General features: G+C 44.8%; 1 protein-coding gene across 4 annotated transcripts in view; it reads left to right on the top strand.

The window, feature by feature from the left end:
• Positions 1–21,070, top strand: part of DTNA (dystrobrevin alpha) — a 220,514-nt gene that overhangs the window by 43,759 nt on the left and 155,685 nt on the right. For all 4 annotated transcript variants that reach the window (XM_054723821.1, XM_028155711.2, XM_008148310.2 and 1 more), the window contains exon 2: positions 17,305–17,427. The gene's annotated coding sequence lies outside the window, so the exon portion shown is untranslated. The remainder of the gene's footprint in view (positions 1–17,304; positions 17,428–21,070) is intronic.

Raw genomic sequence — 21,070 nt, 5'->3', positions numbered from 1 at the left:
ACATTAAATAAAAACACCCATAGTGAATAATGTTATTAAGGATTACACATCTAAAGTACGTACTTAGAACAGGGTCACCTCTACTACCATCTCTGTACTATGCATTTCCTCGTGGTTTTTGTATGTTCTTATAATCATGGCAAACCAGGAAAATAGAGTAAACTTCACCGGTTGATTGCTAAAAGTAAAATTCTGAGTGGCCTTTAGCTTTTCCGTTTTACACCTCGGGGCTCGCAGCCAGCACCGTCAGTGCTTCCTCCTGCGCTTCCTGGGCACACCGTCCCTCCCGCAGCTTCTGGACTCCAAGGGCAACTGAGTCCTGATGGTCTCCGCAGGGAATGCTGTCCCGGAGGCTTGGTTCTCTCCAGGGGAGTCGTGCTCTGTTCGAAGGAAAGGACAAGGGAAAACGCACTCCACCCGAAGGAATTTTAAATGCCGCTTTAGAATCCGTAACGAAATGTCAGACTGTGTTGAACTGAAGACCCAGGGTCCGCGCCTTCAGACGACACCGTGCCCGCGTCCCCTGCTTGCACCTCCCGTGCTCGCTGGTGCCGCTTGAGCTGAATCTGACACTGGGAAACGCGTTTGAGGACTTTCCTCATCAGATAATCCGCTGAAGTCAAGGCTCAAAGAGGTCTTCTGAGAAGAAGTTGGGGGCGGGGGTAGCTTCCCAAGGTTGGGTGGCCACGGTCACTCCCTGGTCAGTGTGCTCAGCCTCCTCTCCTGCGATTGGACAGCAGTGTTCCGGCCGGATGAGTGATGCTCTCTAAAAGCTGGCCTAATAGAGCTGTTGCAAATTGACAGGGAGGAGATTTTCACCTAGGAAATGGCTCTTTGGAAATGTCCCAGGCCCCGTTTCTGTTTTTGCTCCTTCCCACTCCTTAGCCGTGGTTAATAGTCCTAAGGCAGTCACCAATATTGAGTGATAGCTGTGTGCTGGATACAACACATTCATTATCTAATCAGGCGTCCTCAAACTACGGCCCGCGGGCCACATGCGGGTGTTTTTGCCGTTTTGTTTTTTTACTTCAAAATAAGGTACGTGCAGTGTGCATAGGAATTTGTTCATAGTTTTTTTTTAAACTATAGTCCGGCCCTCCCACGGTCTGAGGGACAGTGAACTGGCCCCCCTGTTTAAAAAGTTTGAGGACCCCTGGATCCTCACGATGACTCCAGGTAAGCACTAAGCTATCCTTTTACCGCAGATGAAGAAACACCTAATAGAGGAAGAAAGTAACAGCTGCAGCTCCATGCTCTGGTCGCTCTTCTGTCTCCTATTTTTGGCGGGATTGTGCACTCAGAGTACATGAGGCAGCCTTAACACGAGCGGGAACAAAGCTTAGTTGTAAAAGTTGATCTCTTGGCCACGTTCTGAGAACACACTTCACATTCCAAACCCAAAAATCAGAAGGTTTTGGAATTTAGCTTCCATGTGGGATATCTACCCTGTATGCATTTAGAAAGTTGACTGTAAAACTCCAAAAGAATGATAGATATATGTGTATATATGTATATGTAATGTTAAAGAATTATTTTACTGACATCTGTAAGCTTTTCAGAACTGTATACATGCTGGCAACATGTGATATTCTATCGCTCAGCCAGGCGATAAAGAAAAGCCCAATCTCAGAAGGCAGGCTAGCAACTGCTGGTTCAAGAGAGAACCTTCCCGCTTTACAGCCACCCACCCATGGCCTTCCCTGTCAGTTATTGGAAATCATCGTATCCCCCTTTCTTACGCTATTGGTGGTACTTTGGAGTAAGAGGAAAATGAACACCACCCAGCAAACTCAGCTAATCACCCCTTCCCCACTCCTCTCCCTCATCCACATCATGTCCTTGCTCTAAGATGTTCTGAATCCTGCTTGCTGGCTAAGGCAAAAGTGGTTAAAAGAATAACTATGCAGGTAAACATTTTAAGTATTATGTTCATCTTCATGAACGATTATAAAATGAGAAGGGAAAGCTCTTATATATATACTAGAGGCCCAGTGCACAAAATTCTTGCATGGTGCGGGGGGGGGGGGGGGGGGGGTGGCACGGCCCTCAGCCCAGCCTACGCCCTCTCACCATCCAGGAGCCCTCAGGGGAGCGGGCCTAAGCTGGCAGTCAGACATCCTTAGGGCTGCTGCGAAGGCAAGAGAGGCTCCTGCCACCACCACTGCGCTCACCAGCCATGATCCCAGCTCAGAGCTTCTGGCTGAGCAGCGCTCCCCTGTGGGAGTGCACTGACCACCAGGGGGCAACTCCTGCATTGAGCATCTGGCCCCTAGTGGTCAGTGTGCGACATAGTGATTGGTCGTCCCACTGTTAGGTCGATTTGCATATTAGCCTTTTCTTATATACTAGAGGCCCGGTGCACGAAATTCGTGCACGGGGGGAGGGCGGCACGGGTTGTGTCCCTCAGCCCAGTCTGCACCCTCTCCAATCTGGGACCCCTCAAGGGATGTCTGACTGTCTGTTTAGGCCTGATCCTACCAGGTCCTGGTCCCCCCAACTGCCCTTCCCTGCAGGCCTAGTCGCCCCCAACTTCCCTCCTCTGCTGGCCTGGTCACCCCTAACTGCCCTCCCCCACAGGCTTGATTACCCCCAACTGCCCTTCCTTGCAGGCCTGGTCCCTCCCAACTGTCCTCCCCTGCTGGCCTGATCGCCCACAACTTCCCTCCCTTGCAGGCCTGGTCCCTCCCAACTGCCCTCCCCTGCTGGCCATATTGTGACGGCTATCTTGTGTCCACATGGGGGCAGCTATATTGTGTGTTGCAGTGATGATCAATCTGCATATTACTCTTTTATTAGATAGGATAGAGGTCTGGTGCATGGGTGGGGGCCAGCTGGTTTGTCCTGAAGGTTGTCCCAGATCAGGGTGGGGGTTCCCTTGGGATGTGGGGTGGCCTGGGCGAGGGCCTGTGGTGGTTTGCAGACTGGCCACGCCCCCCAGTGACCCAAGCGGAGGCCCCAGTATCTGGGATTTATTTATCTTCTATAATTGAAACTTTGTAGCCTTCAGCAGAGCTAAGCCTCCTGCTTGCTCTGTGGCCGCAGCCATTTTTATTGGGATTTATTTATCTTCTAGAAATGAAACTTTGTAGCATTGAGTGGAGTCCAGGGCAGGCCAGGGCAGGCGGAAAGCTTGGCTTTCTCCATTGCCGGGAAACCCAAGCCTCCTGCTCACTCTGTGGCTGCAGCCATCTTGGTTGGGTTAATTTGCATACTCGCTCCTGGGCATGGTGTGTGGGTGTAGCAGAGTGGTGGTTAATTTGCATATTACTCTTTTATTAGATAGGAAGATCAGCAGACTCATGCATTTTGCCCATTCAACTGTCAATTTGCTTATGTGTTTTCATTTTATCTCAGAAATGTTATAGGTATTAACTTCTAAAAATATCCACAGGGTCACTACTCATGTTAAATTCTGTTTTCTCTAAGGACTTAGGGTTACTATTAATAAGTAACAACATATAATTTTTTCTAGAAGTTAGATTGCCCAAGTATTTTTCTAATCAAAGAGCTTGATGCAATTGAGTATAATAAAACTCTTACTTTGTTCTAGTGTGAATGGGTCAGTCTTTTTCAGGAGTCTTATCATCTTGTCATGGAGTAAACAAACTCTGAGAAAAAAGTCAATATTCATATATACAAAGAAAATAAGTCATCATTTTACCTAAATCTCAAACCTATCAACTTTCACATTCTACCCTGAAATGAATGAATGAGGAGAGCTTTACACACACACACACACACACACACACACACACACACACACACACTCGTTTTCTTATACACACAACACACTAAGTAATATTTGTCTACTGTTTATCTTGCTGCAAATGAAAGAATCGAATTATATGAGTGGACTTTATGTTCTTGACAATAATTCTATGGGTTGAGGAATTCCGTTACAGGACAGCTTAAAATATTATCAAATTTTAACGCAGTTGACAAGTTCCTTTCATAAACAAAGTTATACGTTCCTCTTATTTCTTTAATTAGATATAGTCATGATTTTATTTCCAATTTTTGTGTTGCTAAAGACTTGAGAAGGAAGCAAACTGTCAGTCCTAGAAAAGGTGAAGGAGGCTGCTCAAGGAGCCACTCGTCTTGCCTAAGGCAGGGAAGGCTACAGAGTTTGGGTTTAACCTCGCACCCTGTCCTGCTAGGAATCACATTCAGAATCCTCACCTGAAAGGTCTGAGAATTGTGTCCTTTTGCTTCTTCTGTTAGTGGTGAGGGGGTGCTCAAAAGGCTTGAAATGAGCTGCCAGTCACCATGAACCCCTTTCTTCCTGAACTTCCAGGTCAGGGAGCAATCTGAGTTGCTTTTTAGAAACTCTCCCATTGAAGTCGTCCAAACCCTGTCACGTTTCCCAAACCACATTTTACAGCTGTCACAGCCCTCAGTGGGGTGGCCCTCCTTTGTGTGGTGACTCTGAAGGAGTTTTGGTAGCAGCCTATAAAAATCTTAGAATAAATAGGATTCCTTCTCTTTATTATATTTCTTGGTAATAACATCTAGAATAAAGAGAAGGTAAAATTCTAATTGTTAGGTGTTGAAATGTTTTGTTTAATGCTGTAGTGCAGTTATCTAAATACTTAGTGAAATTAAGTCATAGTTTATTTTACATAATCTTTTCATATTTGCATAGTTTTGCTCAGCATCATTTTAATCCCAGTCATTGGAATTAGTTACTATAAGGCTGCTGTTCTGCCAATGCTAGAAGCTTGTTCTGACTTCCTGATACTTTTCTTTCTTTTGTATATTTTCCAAATATAGATGCTTTTTTTTTTTGGAGGGGGGGTAGTATTATTCAGAAATGTCTGTCAGGAATTTAGACTTAAAAACAAAAACTTGTCAAAGAGTGAAATGTGGTATAAATCAATTTCCTTTCATTGTCCCGATTGAAAGGATTAAAGAGCAATTAACCCAAAGAGTGGTAAAAATATTTATCTATTTTTTATCCCTTATGAAAATGTTTATGTTGTAACACTCAATGTAACACTTGACTTTTTATTCAGAGAAAGCATATGTGTGAAAAATCATTAAAATGCAAACCTGTTTATTTTTCTTTAAACTATTTCCATAACTTTAAATAAATATACTACATTTCACATGAATCACTTTCCATTTAGAGAAGGACGAATTCTAAAAAGAGGTTTTGGGGGTCCCATGCTCCAAAAGAAGCACCACCAGAGACCTGTCTGAATTTCTTACTTTGAAGGAAAATTAGGCTATTTATTCGGAAGAAGGAGAGACATTGCATGGCTCTAAGTGAGAAAGGTTTGAGGAACTCGCCCCTGTCTTCCAAGGAGCTCAGGAGCCAGGACCACTGCCATCTTCTCATGCAGAGCGAGCCGTTAGCCATTCAGGATGGCCCGGCCACCATCAGCAAGAGTTCTGCTCAGCGGTTTGTTTGCCACCTGTGCTCACAGAAGTTAAAGTCAGTAGATCAAGTTAAAATGGACGAAAGAGCATCTTAAGGATAAGAGCTTGGTGACGTTGGAACCCCAAATTGGCATCTGTTCACCTCCAAGACTCCGAAGTCCTTGAAGTGGGTGTTGGCCAAGAAGATGGTGAAAGAAGTTGGGCAATGCAATTGCTTCAGGGACTGAAACTCAAAAAGATGGAGCAAGGTTCTGGAGAAAGGCTGCTAGAAACTTCTCTACACTAGTCAGAGTTCAGGGGGATAATTTAGTAGCGGTGCAAAATCCTACCCAAAACAAACAAACTAACAAAAACCCCACGTTCTAGAAATTACGGTTTTTCATTGGCTGATTTGAAGAGCCAAGTTAGTGCCCAGAGTGTGCTTTTATCAAAATCCTTTTTAAGTCAACATCTCAGCCCACTGTGTATGATACAGTCTTGACCGACACAGTCAAATCATTCTTGAGAGCACCCAACTCAAACAGAAGTGACAAGTTCAGGAAGCGGCACCAGTTCGCTCCGAGGAGCTCCTGTGGCTCTTTAAGAAGGGGATGGAGAACCATAGCATCTGGCTGTGCCCTGCGTTCTTAGCAGAGCAGACAGAATTACATGAACTATGACAGACGCCCTTTCACTCCTGGACCCAAAGTCAAGGCCTGCTGATAGCACAGGACGCCATTCAGTGCTTGGCCTGGGCTGGACCCATTCTTTGGCACAGAGAGCTGGTATCTGCAAATCAGCCCCTTCAGTGGAGTTTTGAAGCTTTTTTTTTTTTTTTAATTTAGCTGCAAAAGCTTTATTGTTTCCCTTTGTTCCAATGCATGGGAGAGGGGCTTCCATGGGAGAGGGGCTTCCATGGGAGAGAATGCCTAGTGGTTTTGGGGAGAGGCTCAGGCAGAAGTCAGACACCAGGGTGGGTGCAGAGGGCCCCTCAAAGGCCTCTGGGCTCCACAGGCTCCTGGTCGTGCTTGAGGGGGAGCCTTCCGAAGAGACACTCGCCCAGCCCAGCCTGGGGCCGAGGGGGGAGGTGAGCCAGGTGTGGCCCATCTTCCTGATGAGTTTCACCTCCTCGCCCGGAAGTGGTTCTCCCGGAAGTCCCGGAGCTGAGCTCTGCGGGGAGAGCCGGGCCTGCAGCTCCACCAGGGCCGGGTCAGGCTCCCCTCCAGGGCCAGGGCAGCCTCCATGGCGTCCTGAGTTTTGCCCACTCACCTGGGGCGGCTCCTGCACGTCCTGGAGAGGATGCGGCCCCCGCCTTTAAGAGACGCTGCCCTCGGCTTCTTCTCCAGCTCGGGCGAGGCCGCCCTCCGGAGCCCCGTGGTCACGGAGCAAACAGAAGCCCCGAGCGAGGTGGGTGTGGGCCGCAGAGGCAGCCTCCGCCTCGGGGAATGATTCCGACGGATCGGGGCGCTCATGGTTGTGGGTTAGGAGTTCGGGTCAAAACCCGTGTTGGCTGCTCCCGGAGGCAGAGGTGGTTCGGAGTGGGGACTGGGGAAGAGGTCGGAGGGAGGCCGGAGGTGGAGGCAGGGGCGTCCCTGGCCCGCTCCGTCCAAACACTGTGGAAGCAAGAGATGCCCTGACCGGTTTGGCTCAGCGGATAGAGCGTCGGCCTGCGAACTGAAATGTCCGGGGTTCGATTCCAGTCAAGGGCATGTACCTTGGTTGCGGGCACATCCTCAGTGGGGGGGTGTGCAGGAGGCAGCTGATCGATGTTTCTAACTCTCTCTCTCCCTTCCTCTCTGTAAAAAATCAATAATATTTATATATATAAAGAGGCAGATGCGGGCCGCCCAGGGCACTGCCTGAAGCCTGTATTTTTTAAATGCCCCCCTGCCTCGGCCCCTTTCTATCCCTTCCGTGAGTGTGTGTGTGCGTGTGCGAGAGAGAGAGAGAGAAAAGAGAGAGAGAGAGAGAGAGAGAGAGAGAGAGAGAGGAGAGGCGGGAGTTAGGGAGAGATACTGGAAGGAAATGATGTAAATATCGCCTTCTAAAGCAGCACTGGACAATTAAAATGCAATATGAGCCATATCTGTCATTTAAATTTTTCTAGTGGCCACATTAAAAAATTTAAAGAAACAGGTCAAATGATTTAGATTATATTCTATTTACCCCAGTATATCAAAAACATTCCCATTTCTCCATGTCCTCCGTGTGAAGTCACTGGGGAGATGCCGCTCCTGCTGCCCTCTGGGATCTCGGTTGCAGGAGGGCCTTTGGCCGCGCAGGGGCGCACGTGCCGCCGCTGCTGGGGGGCAGCCCGAAGCCAGGACAGGGCTCCTGACACCTCAGCTCCCAATCGGTACACTTTTCCTTTACAAAAGGAACCCATCTGTATCAATACCTGGGTTCTCACACAGACACACGCGTGCACCCACATACAAGCTGGCATCTGGGCTGGAATGACCGGCCTGGACTTCCTTCTAAATTAACCTGGAAAGTGAAGTCTCTTCCTCCGGGTGCTTTCTGAGGGAGCGCGTGCACCCATCGTCTTGCACGTCAGCGGGTGCCAGGCTGTGTTGTCAGCTGCTGACTCAGTGAACGCCGCCGCCCGGGGGCGGGGGGGACTGAGGGACTGGGTGTCAGGCCGCCAGGCCCGCTGCCCGAGCCGCCCACAGGCCTACAGCTTCTGAACAGCCCGCCACGCAGCGACATCCGCGTCCTTTGGGTTGGTTTTGCTGACCTTCTCCCAACTCAAAGCCTGTTCTTAAAGCAGAAGCGCAGTGAAGCATTAAGCTTCTAGAAGCAGCTGTATTTCAGTTCCTTAACTTATCCGACGTGCCACGGAGGCCAAGCAGCAGGGAGGCAGCAGCAGAGGGAGCCCCCTTCGGAGCTGACATTTGAGCGACAGGCATACAGGACGTGGGCCCGTGTTCTAGGCCCACGTGGGCATCCAAAGGGAATAAGGTTGTTTCACTTTCTCAGAACCTTTATTCACTCTATGTGACTGACCTATTCAAACTTCCATTTAATTTTAATGTATCCCCTTCCCCACCCTAACGTGTTTTGCTCCAGCTAAGCTTCTAATCAAAAGGATATAAGATGCTCTCCATTAATTAGTAAGTGCTGAGATACTATTAAATACTTAAAGTAGGGATCAAATTAGCCAGAAGGACTAGATACCACTTTAGCTCGATGATCCTTCACGCGGTCTCATCTGTGTACGTAAAACTCAATATACACCTGCCAGCCGACAGCATGCACTGCTGACCCCACCTTCGGGTAGGGCACACCTGTTTAAGATTCTTCTCTTTTCCTGGTGGGTAGGGCGAGAACTGTTGTTACAGAATCTCCAGCCCTGACTTGAGCTGAGGTCCCGGCTCCTTACTTCTGTTGCCTATTATCTCACAGTCTAATATGAACTCACAATAAAATGACCACGTGGGTCACATCTCACGCACAATAGCCGGAGTCTGCTTTGCTGAGTTCAGTGCGTTTCACAGAGATGAAACTTTTCAATAAATAAATGAGGGTGCTCAGCTGGTTGTTTTGGCACTTTCTAACCACTAGAGGGAGGTGAGGGCTCCTCTAGGCCCCATTCCCATCATGGTGTCCCCATTGAGTGGTGACAGAGATGATTCAAGTGCAAAGTCTATTGATCCATGAGATGGCAGGAACATCAAATTATGTCCTTGGCGAAATCCTAAATCTGGCAGCCTGCAAACCCTGTCAACATGTTTGTTTGTCCTATTCAGTTTGAGGCAACGTTTATAAATGTGAACATTTCGTGGAAACATCTGGATTTCCACCCTGAACAGGAGAATAGGAAGATGTGGCCACCCCGGACCTATGTCACTACAAGGCACCGCTAAAGGGGGGTACTTTCTCTTAACAGGGCACACACTCATCATTTCAACTCCATCACTACCACTCCCTCTTATTTTCCCAACACCAAGACCAAATGCCATGTGTTACTTATAAACAAGCTTGCATGGTTATTTTCTTGTGGTTAGGAGCTGTTTGGTCTTCTTGGTTATGGTTTTGTTTGTTTGTTTGTTTATATGTATGTTTGGGGTACTCAATAGCAAAAATGGTAAAAGGGAAAATAGACCAAGTGAAGCTCTTACAATTTCAAGGAAGATAAGGGAGAACATGTTGCTTAGAGGCAGTAAAAAATATTCATAGCACTATCAACAACAAAAAATCATATTAACTATTGAGGCTCTAATACGCATCTTTCCAACATTCCATGTGAGGAAATGGGGAGTGTGCATAAGCACTCGTGAATTACATTGAGGGACGATGGCTGTCTGGCAGTGAGATTGGGGTGCACACTGAACACACCACTGCTTCCCCATAACACACTGTACTTAAAAGAACCACTGGCAGACACACTGTGTCATTTAGACATGGGACTTGGGAATGATTTCCTTGACAATCAATGAAGCGATCTTGTCACTTCAGAGGAAACTAACAGTATTTTCTGACAACGATGAAATTCAAACTATGAAGTAAAATAAGAGTTTTGGGAAGCGTGCATCTGCCGCTGTGAGCTTGGCAGCTTCCTGATACTTAGGTTTTTCTGATGAGATCGATGGTGATCCTGACAAATGTAACTTGTCGTTATTGAACATGAAATAATCAACAGTTGGAAGATCTGCCTCACTCAGTGAACCAATACTTTCCAAAGGACAGATTCACGATGTTATAAAATTACATATAAATTTTAAACATCTGTACAAAGTATGAGGCAGGTAATGGATTTTAGTGTAATGGATTATGCAAAGTTCATTGGTATGAATCAGATTCCACATTGCAACTCACCTTTAAGAAATGGCTACTTGTTCACGTTATCTGAAAGGCTATGAAAGTGATCTACCTTTTCAAGCTGCATGTCTCTGTGAGTGGGAGTTTCTTTACGTCCTGCAGTAGGTTAAATGCTGACGCAGACCTGAACGTCTAGCTATCTTCCTTCTGTTATGCCAGACATTAAAGAGCTTTCCAGAAATGTAAAAATGTGCTCTAATTCTCACTACACTTTTTTTGTTTTAGAAAATATTTTTATTTTATTACAAATATTATTTGTTGCATTTAATGGGTTTAAAATTTACATAAGTAAATTTATAAATAACTTTTTCAAATTTCTAAGTCAATTTATAATAAGGTGAATATTGATAGACATAACACAAAAACAGAAGTTCTTAGAAAGTCTCAGAACAAGAAGGTTGAGAACCTATGATGTAGGGTATAGTGTCATTTTTATTTTTTACTCCAAAGTGGCATGGCCACTTACTGATACAAAATTAAATGCTGTATCGTTTATCTCCATTTTTAAATAAGATTCTCAATCAGACACACATATCCAATCACATTGTCTCATTAATCTCTTAGAAGTGTGCAGGACTTTAACAAATGACATAAAATATGAACAAGACATCGATAGTCATATATTACCATGGAAATTTCACTAGAATCTATGATAGATATACCTGTATGTGGCTAGTTTAAAATTTTGTCTTTTTATAAATTAGTTGGCTAAATCTTTGACACATTTTGATTTAACCATTACAGTTCAATGCAATTATTTAGACCAATAGGCGGGTGTACTGAGCTGTAAGAGACCAAGGGTTGAGCTTAGATACATTTATTTTTTCTTCATCAGCAAAACTATGTTAATCTTTCTGCCTTACTTGGAATTAATTTCAAAACAAAGGATTTAAAGTTTTAATGAGGTCACCCTACAGATTAGTTTTGGCCTATACTCTGTTTTAGTTGCATATTGTTCTATTTCATTCATAAAAAGAGATTTTCATCTAAGAAAATTTGAGGTAGTTCAGGTTAGCAATTGTGTCAGTGAATGAGACACTTACTGGTTTTACAGTTGTATTTTTAAAAAGATACAAAATGAGAATCATTCTCTTTAAAAGAGTATTCTGAGAAGATGCCTATTTTTCTGATATTGTGGGATACATGGGTTTTGTGCAGCAGGGATTTCTACAACCAAATAAGCACTACTATAAAATAGAATGATGACCTACTGTCTTACCCTGAGCTGTGGCAGAAGTGTGTTCTGTGTACATGTGAGTGTACATGAAGTCCGTGAATAAACTAAAGGAGCATTCAGTGATCGTGGATGTCACATGTCCTCATATATGTATTTTTGTTTGTTTGTCTTTTGAGTGGGGAGTTTATTGAATTTACATTTAAAATCATTGATGGATAAGGACTTGCTGTTGCCATTTTGTTCATTGTTTTCTGCTTTGTAGTTCTTGTTCCTCTTTTTTTTAATCTTTATTGTTGAAAGTATTACATAGGTCCTCCTTTTTCATATGTGTTATATTTTTAATTAGCAAGTTTGATAAAATCTCATAGCTATAAAAGAGGAAGTATTTATGCTTAATACATATGGATTACTAATAATAGGATACAAAAAGTTAAAAAAACTTGAAACAAAATTATATATGGTTTATAATCCCTCTATTTTGTTAAAAATTATAGGTGTATATGTGTGTGTGCGCGCATATACATACATATGTCTATATAATTGGAAGTAAATGTATAAAACATGCATAGTGATTGTTTCTGGGCAATGGGTTGTGAAAGATATATTTATTTTTTAATAATACATTGAATTTGCCATACTTCCTAAAAAGAAAGTTACTTTGATTTAAAAAAAGAAAAAAACTCTATAAGTTTCCAGCCATCTCTTGATTCATTTTTTAATTAAATCTGCCTTCTCATAAATACTAACATATAGATTATTATTTTTTCATTTCTTATTTTGAAAAAAAAAAGAAAAAAATTATGGTTGCTCATTCAGTTCTTAGCGATGGCGCTCCTCTCTGAGCTCAAGTCATTAAACCTGGGGGAGAATGTTCTTTTAAAATGCAAGTATTATCTGCATTAAAGCAGCTGCCTTAAGGTTACAGGAAGACATGAAAGAGGGAAGCACAAATGCAGTCGCTCTGAAAAAGTGCCGTGCAAGAAACAGCTGAGGAATCCTTTACACACCACCTGCTTGCCTCCAGCACCTGTAAAACAGCTGGCTGAATCCCCGCCTGGGCTGATGTTGACAGGCGAGTCCCCATCATTTTTCCTTGAGTGTTTCTGTGCGTCAGCAGGCCTCTCGCTCTCTGGTGTAAAAAAACTCTCCATTCAGGCTGAATGTATATGTCCATTCCTCTGACAGCTATTTTGTCCAAATGCTGCTGTTCTCTCTGCGTTACCTTATTTTAACCTAAGTGATGGAGCATGACTTTTTTATCCCTGTCTGTCAGAAATGTCAAGAGCGAAACTCAATCCTTTGCTGCTGCTATCTTTCACTCGCTCAGATGTCCTCTCCCGGCCCTGTTCTGTATGACAAGGAGGTGAGGCAGGCAGGGACTCTACTCTCCCTGTATCCGTGCCTGAATTCATAGCATCGTTAACGGGAGTGCATGCCTCTGCAATCCTTGGCGATGATGTGATGGACAGAAATTACAGACGTACTCTGAGGTTAATTTGCCTATCTGGCCGAAGACGTAAAAACTTCCCCGAAGCGAGGTGGCTGACTAGCACCGAGCAGAAGCAGCCAGTCTCAGCAGCACTTCCCCTGGCGCCCCGAATCCCTGGTGGGAGGGGCCCACCACACTGTGTGAGTTTGCCCTTCTGCGACGGGGCCACACTGGATCTGAATGTCAGACTGTCCCAGTGCCAGAGCCTCTTTATCCTAGGAGCTAGAAGTAACACTCCATGACCTTAATAGGAAATATGTGCAGACATCCAAGACCTTCCTGGTTCTCGGGCAGAATTCTTCATCAACAAGAACGAATCGTTGGAACAGAGAGAGTGCCTGAGTCTCCCTGAGCCTTCCGTCCCCAGCTTTCAAGCATCCAGAAAGTCCCATCATCTCCCCGACTCTGACCTAATAGCCTTGTGTCTGGGGTGATTCTGAATTTAGTCCAAAGGCCACAAGCCCACATCCACTTTGCTGTAGCTTCCTACGCCACTTTGACATTCTTAGGCCAGTAGCTAATTATCTGGAGAAATGACCTGGATAAGTTGACGCCACCCTGTGTAGAAACCAAGTGAGAAAACGCTGAGCTTCATGGTTGCTAATTGTTCCACCGTCAATCAGATCAACATTTAGTGAGGATTATTAGTTTTCATTAAAGATGACGTGCTAAAGATGATGAAGAAAGAAATACTACAGCCCCTGCCCTTCCGTTGCACATAAAGTGGCCATTTTGTATAACATGTGCTACAGTGAAGGGACTCCAAGGGTGGAGTGCAAACACCAAGGTCTGGGTATGGAGGAACAGCTCCAAGAGTAGAGCTGGGAGGTGCAGGAAAGTAGATAACGATATATATATATATATATAATATTACACATATATATTATATATATATATATGCAACAAATATTACTACAAGCCTACTATTGGCCAGGCATTGTTCTGAGCATCAGGGGTACAATAGTGAATGAAACTCCTGCCTTCATGGAGCTTATATTCTAGTGTGCAGTGATGATGAATACATAATAAGTAGCACTATACAGAAGAATATATCAGGGCAAGCAAAAGAGAGTGAGGGAGGGGTGCTGTTTTCGATGGGTAGATCAGTAAAGACATCAATCTAAATAAAATGTGGATATTAACTCGAATCTAACATTTGGCTAGCTCCCACAGAATCTCAGTTGGGGGTGACTCCGTATACCATCCTTGTGCTTGACCAAATCCCACCACCACAAATGATTCTCCAGCCTGTATTTAAATTGACACCACTGGTGTGAAGATTACTCTTTCTTAGGGGGTCCATGCTATTTTGTGTGCTCTTAAGTTGGTGGGGTTCTCTTATTGAGCAAAAATCTGCCTCCTGCAACTTCCGTCCAATCCACATGCCTAAAATATGGCACTTCCAAATTAACAAGGTTCTTCTTTCTCTTGCGGGGCTCCATGGTAAGATACTGACTCCTAACTGTAGTCGGGACCCTTGAACGGAAAGCTCTTTAGGGAGCTAGATAAAGGAGAAAGTATTTTCTTTTACCCCATGACACTAAATTTAATATCTAATCACACATTAGTCAAACCAGAATGTGATGGCTGATGGAGAATTTAAATAAGAATTTAAAGAGAGGAAAAGTGTTTCTGTTCCTACTCACTGTTCACATGAGAAATTTGCTTTGCACGTGTCCAGGGCTGCAGCAAGAGGAGAAAGTGGGGTTGATGCTTTTAAGTCACTGGCAGTTTGGGAGGCTCGAGAGTGAAAAGAATGATGGATGCGATTCAGTTCTGCCTGCTCCAGGGGACAGAAGCCAAGAGGGGAGGGATGGAGCTGCCTGCAGATCCGACAGCTGCTTTTGATCAGAGCCTGTGAGAAACCGGCTGGACCGCCTTCTTGGTGGAGGAGGAACAGCAGAAACTAAAGCCAGCCGACAGTGAAGATATCATCCAAGTTGTAACTTTTATTGGAGTCACAGATCCTAGTTAAGGTGCACAACCTGAGCCACCCTGTGGGGGACTTGAACACAGCGTCTCTGTCTGAGCCTCTGAGTCTACTGCAATCTGGGATGACCCAGGGACCTGGTGAAAAAATTGAATGCAAAACATCCTTCTAAAAACTGCCAGGGAGGGAGCAACAACCAGTAGCATCATCCTAAGAGGCCATTACCAAAGGGTATCTCGAGTGTCTCTTTATTGCTAGACTAGAGGCCCGGTGCACGAAATTTGTGCATGGGTAGGGCCCCTAGGCCTGGCCTGCGATCAGAGCCGATCTTCCCCAGCTGCCGGCAGCCGGCCCCACCCCCTGCTGCCACGGCCAGTCGCCCTCTGTGTGGGGCGACCTGGCGGGGCAATCGGGACCCTGGCGCCGCTCACGTTCACCGCCACCAATCGCCACCAAATCCTGGTTCCCCATTCCCCGTAAGGGCGATCAGAGCCTACCGGCTGGGGGGAGGGACTGAGAGGTTGGCCGGCATCCTGGTGGTCAGTGCGTGTCATAGCCAACCAGTCATTCCATCTTCCAGTCAATTTGCATATTACGCTTTTATATATAGAGATATAGTTGGATGTTCATCTATATGTGTAAACTATATATGTGGTCTTAAATGAAAGTACCTATGATATTGTGTAAGATTTCCATTTATTTTTTGATGCTATGGCTTGGAGAACTACATTTATGGGGGGGGGGGTATGTTTTTAATATCTAACTTATTCCCAGAATAAATCTAATTTATCTGAGCCTTAATTTTTTTTAAAAAGTAGCATGTATTTTAAGAAGCTAGAGGTACTACTGTTCCAATAGTAGTTCTAATTCAAAGAATGCCAAATGCATGAGTGTACTTAGAATCTAAGTACAGGGAGAGACGGTTGAATTCCAACATGGCAGAACAAGGGTTAATGGTGTCATGACATTTTCTTTACCTGCTGTTAAATAAATCTCATGCAATAGTGAATACACCTGGATTAGAGGCAGGGGGAATTATTGAATAGAATTTTCGCTTTGAATCTAAAGTCATAGGATGCCTGAAATCGTGGAAGCTAAATAATTATTGTAATCATTTTAGACAACCTGGGGTTCAAGAAAACACTTGGGGGAGGAAAGCACAGGGTGGAGATGGAATCGGGGCACCTGTACCCTTCATCAGGTGCAGAGCGAGGCTCCTCTGTCCCTTCCTTCTCCACCCCCATGCTGTCCAATGCCTTCTCCCCTTTATTTCCTGTGATCTCCCCTGCTCCCCACTTTTTCCCTTCATCTTAACATGGGCGTATCTGAGCTTCAAATCTCTGCTGCTTCCAGCCATCTAGCACCTGGGATAGTAACCAGCCAGCCTGTGTGCTGGTAAGAAGGAAAGGGGAAAGGATGGGGGAAGAGAGAATGATGAGAAACACTAGTGATGGAGATAGTGGCAGGGGAGCTGGGTCAGAGGGACAGGAAATGGTCAGTTATGGGAAGTGAAATCTAGAGCCAATCTCCTTAAGTTCTCACAGGCGAGTCTTTTCAGAAAGCAACAGCTTGTCAAATCGTTCTGCTTCATTAAGAATCATTAACAGGCAATTTTCTGAACTATTTACTATTTATGCTATTACTACAAACATCATAAATCCTGTGGGTCATTAAATAATTTCAGGTTTATACCTACTTACAACTGCTAGAGCTTAAATCAGTAGAGAAGGGGCTGGTCTAGGACACCGTGACTCAACTGTAATTTCCTTGGCTTTCGTGGAAATGATGGTGACACACTATTCCAGGAAATGGCCTACCTGGAAAACACGGAAGATTTCATCTTTTTCTGTTTCTGGGTGTTTAATCAAGCTAGGTTTAGAGCCCAGGATTCAAGGCCACTATGCTAAGGTCTGTTACTAACGAGCTGCGTAATCTTGCGCATCACTTCACCCGCCCTGGGCCTCACCATCCTCATCTACAAAATGACTTCTTGCACACATGTCTCTTTTTCTAAATATTTTTGTATAACCTTTATTGTTGAAAGTATTACATATGTCCCCCTTTTCCCCCCCCCGCCCCCCAAGGACCTCTTTTAACCAGCCTCCAACCCCCCACCCCCACCCTAGGCCATCACCATCCTATTGTCTATGTCCATGGGTTGTGCATATATGCATACAAGGTCTTTGATCTCTTCCCACCCACCCCTACCCCCACCCCCACCCCCACCTTCCCTCTGAGATCCCACAGTCTATTCCATGCTTCTGTGACTCTGGACCTATTTTATTCATCAGTTTATTTTGTTCATTAGATTCCCCATATGAGTGAGATCATGTGATACTTGTCTTTCTCCGACTGGCTTATAATGAAAACCAAGGCTCTCAGTTGAGTATTACAGATCATTATTCGTGTGTGAGAGAACTTGTAAAATACCATATGCTCTAGGGAGGCCTGTTCTGGCTTCCTGTCTCTGTAATAAACATGGAAGTATGAGCTGCTTAGGTAAATAAAAGTCTATTTTTCTCATTGCAGGCAAATAGGATTTACCATTCGCTGGATGAAGTGCCCGGGGAGTCCTTAAATGCCATAGCCAAGTGCCGTTTCAAAGAACAGATGGTTTTGGAAAGTTCATGCTGTTTCTTCACTGAAGTTTAGGTGAGTGTCTGAGACAGAGTTTAAGGACACTGAACTATTCCTCCTTAGAGTGCTTCTCTCATTGCGTGGAAAGAAAAATGGGATTAAATCTGACCAGCGTTTTGTACTTTTACTAAGGTGCCAGACAGCGAAAGCCATAATCTTGCGCCTTGTATTTATTTTGCGTCATCAGGCACCATGTGAACTCTGGTGAGCGAGGTATAGCGATGGCCTCGACTTCACTTCCTGGTCTCTATTAAGCAAATGCCATCATACTTCATTCTGTGCTAAAGGTCATCTAATTTTTAAAATGTATTAACGTATTTCATATCAGAGTAATAAGCCAAAATGAGACAGAACCATGTTTTAATGGCATGAACTAGAGGAACATGTGACGGGGTAATGGCAGTGTAATCATTAACCGGTCTGCGTGTGGGAAAGGCTGGCATTTCGGCGGCCGCCCTGGAGGGCAGGGAGGTTTGGTAATGCTTACATTAAAGCCGGGCATGGCGTGGGGTGGGTGCAGTTTCTAACTGCCGCGTACCGTGAAGCACACACACAGGCTCACGTGTGCACAGTCAGCTTTGTTTGGCCCGGCCATAAAAGGGACGGATAAGTGTTTTTTACCTCATCAGACATAACCCCCCTTCCGTGCTTCACTAGACGGGAGCCTGCAATTGGGCGCTTTGCAGTTCCTCTGCACATGCCCGTCATTGCACAGCAGAGCGGAGGGGCACGGAGGGACTGAGTGGGCTCAGCGAGGAAGTCGTGTGTCTTTCCACCTGCCCCTGAGCGCGGCTTTCAAAGTGTGGCTTGAGTGACTACTTAGAAGAATGGGGCTTTCTAGAACATCAGACTATATACCTCTGATCACAGTTCTGAATCAAACAATGCAACTGCCCGAGCGTCGACCACCGTCTAAATCTAATCCAAAAGACAGGGAAGCTTCCTTTATGCTTTGGGTATCTTCAGAATGACGATGGATAATCCTCTCATCATCTTGAGGGTGTGTAAATTGGGTTTTACTGGGATGGTATGTGGAACTAAGTCGGCGATTTCATTTATGTACGAGATGTGGGAAGAAGGCAGTTCTCAGGCGCTAAGTTTAGTACCCTTTCCAAATCTCAGGAAATCAATTTGCCTAGCATAACATTACCCTGGAGGAGAAAATGAGAATGGAGAGCGTATTTACTTAACTCGCTATTTGGCTGTTGTGCTGGTCTGTACCTGTTCAAACCTCCGCTTCCATTCCTTGTCCTGCTCCTACTTTGGTTCCAGGGGAGCTGGCCCCTGTGACCTTGAACTCTGAGCTACAGTAACATCACCTCTTCCCTTTGTCCCTTGAGACCTGCGGATGGCTGTGCCTTTGTCTTCCTACTGCTGCCAATCTCCATCCAGTTGATTCACTCTTCCAAGTTTAGCTCTCGATCCTTCCATCATCTGGGTAACCATTTCTCTGGATTAAATTCCATGTTTTAAATATATACAGTCGTGGTTTGATCCAAGAAAAGAGAACAGGGGTCACATGTTTCTTCCAAGGAAAATAAATGAGTTTCAGGAAATAAATTAAAAGTTAAATGTAAAGTTAGGTTTCTTTACACTGAAAAAAATATTTAACGTAATACATTTAAAGCCATATTCTAAGCTATGTGATGCTGTAGTGTTAATTGGTTGCTGTTAATAGTTGTTGATACTCCCAAATTGCTTATCACATTGAGATTTTTTTTAAATTTTCAAATGCATACCAAATAGGATATTTTCTTTTTTTAAAAATATATATATTTTTATTGATTTCAGAAGAAAGTAGAGGAAAAGAGAGGTAGAAACATCAATGATGACAGAGAATCATTGATCCGCTGCCTCCTGCACACCCCCTACTGGGCACTGAGCATGTGCCCTGTCCGGGAATTAAACCAGCAACCTCCTGGTTCCTAAGCCGATGCTCAACCACTGAGCCACGCCAGCCTGGCGGATGTTTTCTTTATTAATATTCACATGTTAGACGTCTGTACGGATGACAGAAGAACCTCTCTGTGCGGCATCGCCCTCATTCCTGCGTTCACACATCTAGAGCTTCTGATCTACTTCAGTATGGACCCGGCCGCTCCCCGCCAGGGGTGGTGGTTTGCTGCTTAATGCCTGATGACCTGGACACCCCACTTTCCCCGTAACAGACACTGGCTCCATTGGAAAGCAAGGAGGTCAGGATGCCCGTGTCTGTCTTTGTTGACAGATAAGCAGTTCACCACGGCCCCAACTATCCCACTCATGCTAAAGGGCTTCCTTGGCAGGAGAGTGGCTTTTCCCTTCATTGCGTTGGCACTTCACGTGGTTGGTTTAAATGCATGTGCCTTGCTGTGTTCCTTTCCTTCTCCTCATTTATTTATGTGGATGTGTCCCTTTTCAAGCTTGTCTCGGAGGCCACTGTGACTGCCCACTCGCCTGTCCATGTGAGTGTCTTGTGGGCACACGCAAGAGGACATGGTGTCCCTCCTACCAGCAGTCTTCGTCTGTTCAACCGATGCTAATGTTAAACCTCCATGCCTAACTGAGAACCCTTCAGGCGATGTGAAAATGCATTATGAGCAGAATCACTTGTACCCCTTCATCGCCGAAGATTAGGAAATACAGGGATGGATGACTTTATGGTGTGGCTTACGATGCCGTGGATAACCGATGTTCTCAGCACACATCTTTCGTAGTTTGGTACAGCCACTGAAAATTCTCATTTTTAACATTTCTCCCCAGCTTACAAAAAATAAGGCTTTATAAAGTCATCTGTTTAAAAAAAATACTCTTGGGAAGAGAAATACACCCACTAATCAATAGATACTACATCTCCCATAAGTCTAATGAATTAGTGAGGGAGCGACTCCTGAGTCAGAGGCACAAACACTCCACTCCTGCGGGTTTGGTACACAGACGTAGGAGGAGACTGCTGAAATGATCTCACTGAGTTCGTGATGTTTCCGGGTGGGCCGAGGGAAGCACCTTTCATAAAGATAACTCAGGCTGAACAGATCTAAATGCCCTACTGGAGGAGTGGACATGTTCATTACACAAATGAGCAACATGATGAATACAGATTTTAAATCCCTGGTGCCCAAACAGTCCAGGAAAGTGCTTTAACCTAGATGTAGTCAGTAGTACTTCTGCTGAGTCGCATAGCATAATGTGGGGGAAATCAAATGTGTTTAAAGGCAGAAATAATGTCTTATCCCTCTTTATGTCCCTGGAAACCAGCCCAGTGCTTGGCACACTGTAGAGAATGTCTAAATACATGATTGGTGAACAGGACAAAGGCACACAGCAACACTGGCTGAAGGTACTGAATTCCTCCACACACACAGATGTCACTTTATGCTTAAGCAACCCCACGACATGGGTAATGTTATTGTCTTCTTTTTTAAAGATGAGTAAAATAGGGCCCCGGACGGGTAGATAACCTGCCCAAGCTTAAGGAAGATGGGTGAGCACTGAAATCCAGTCTGGTTTCTGAGCCTGAGCACTAACTACCATGTTCAACTATCTCCCGTGTCATAGAGTCAACAACTAGCTTTCACACTCAGAGGCCACCGTGTTTATTATTAACAAGCGTAGGTCCTTCTGGATATACCGGTATCAGATCTTGCCAGAATCTCGAATGGCCTTGCTTTGAACACAA

Source organism: Eptesicus fuscus, chromosome 12 (assembly GCF_027574615.1).
Source record: "Eptesicus fuscus isolate TK198812 chromosome 12, DD_ASM_mEF_20220401, whole genome shotgun sequence".
Taxonomy (NCBI): domain Eukaryota; kingdom Metazoa; phylum Chordata; class Mammalia; order Chiroptera; family Vespertilionidae; genus Eptesicus; species Eptesicus fuscus.
Note: the sequence above shows the minus strand (reverse complement) of the source record. Positions and strands in the feature narration are given on the sequence as shown.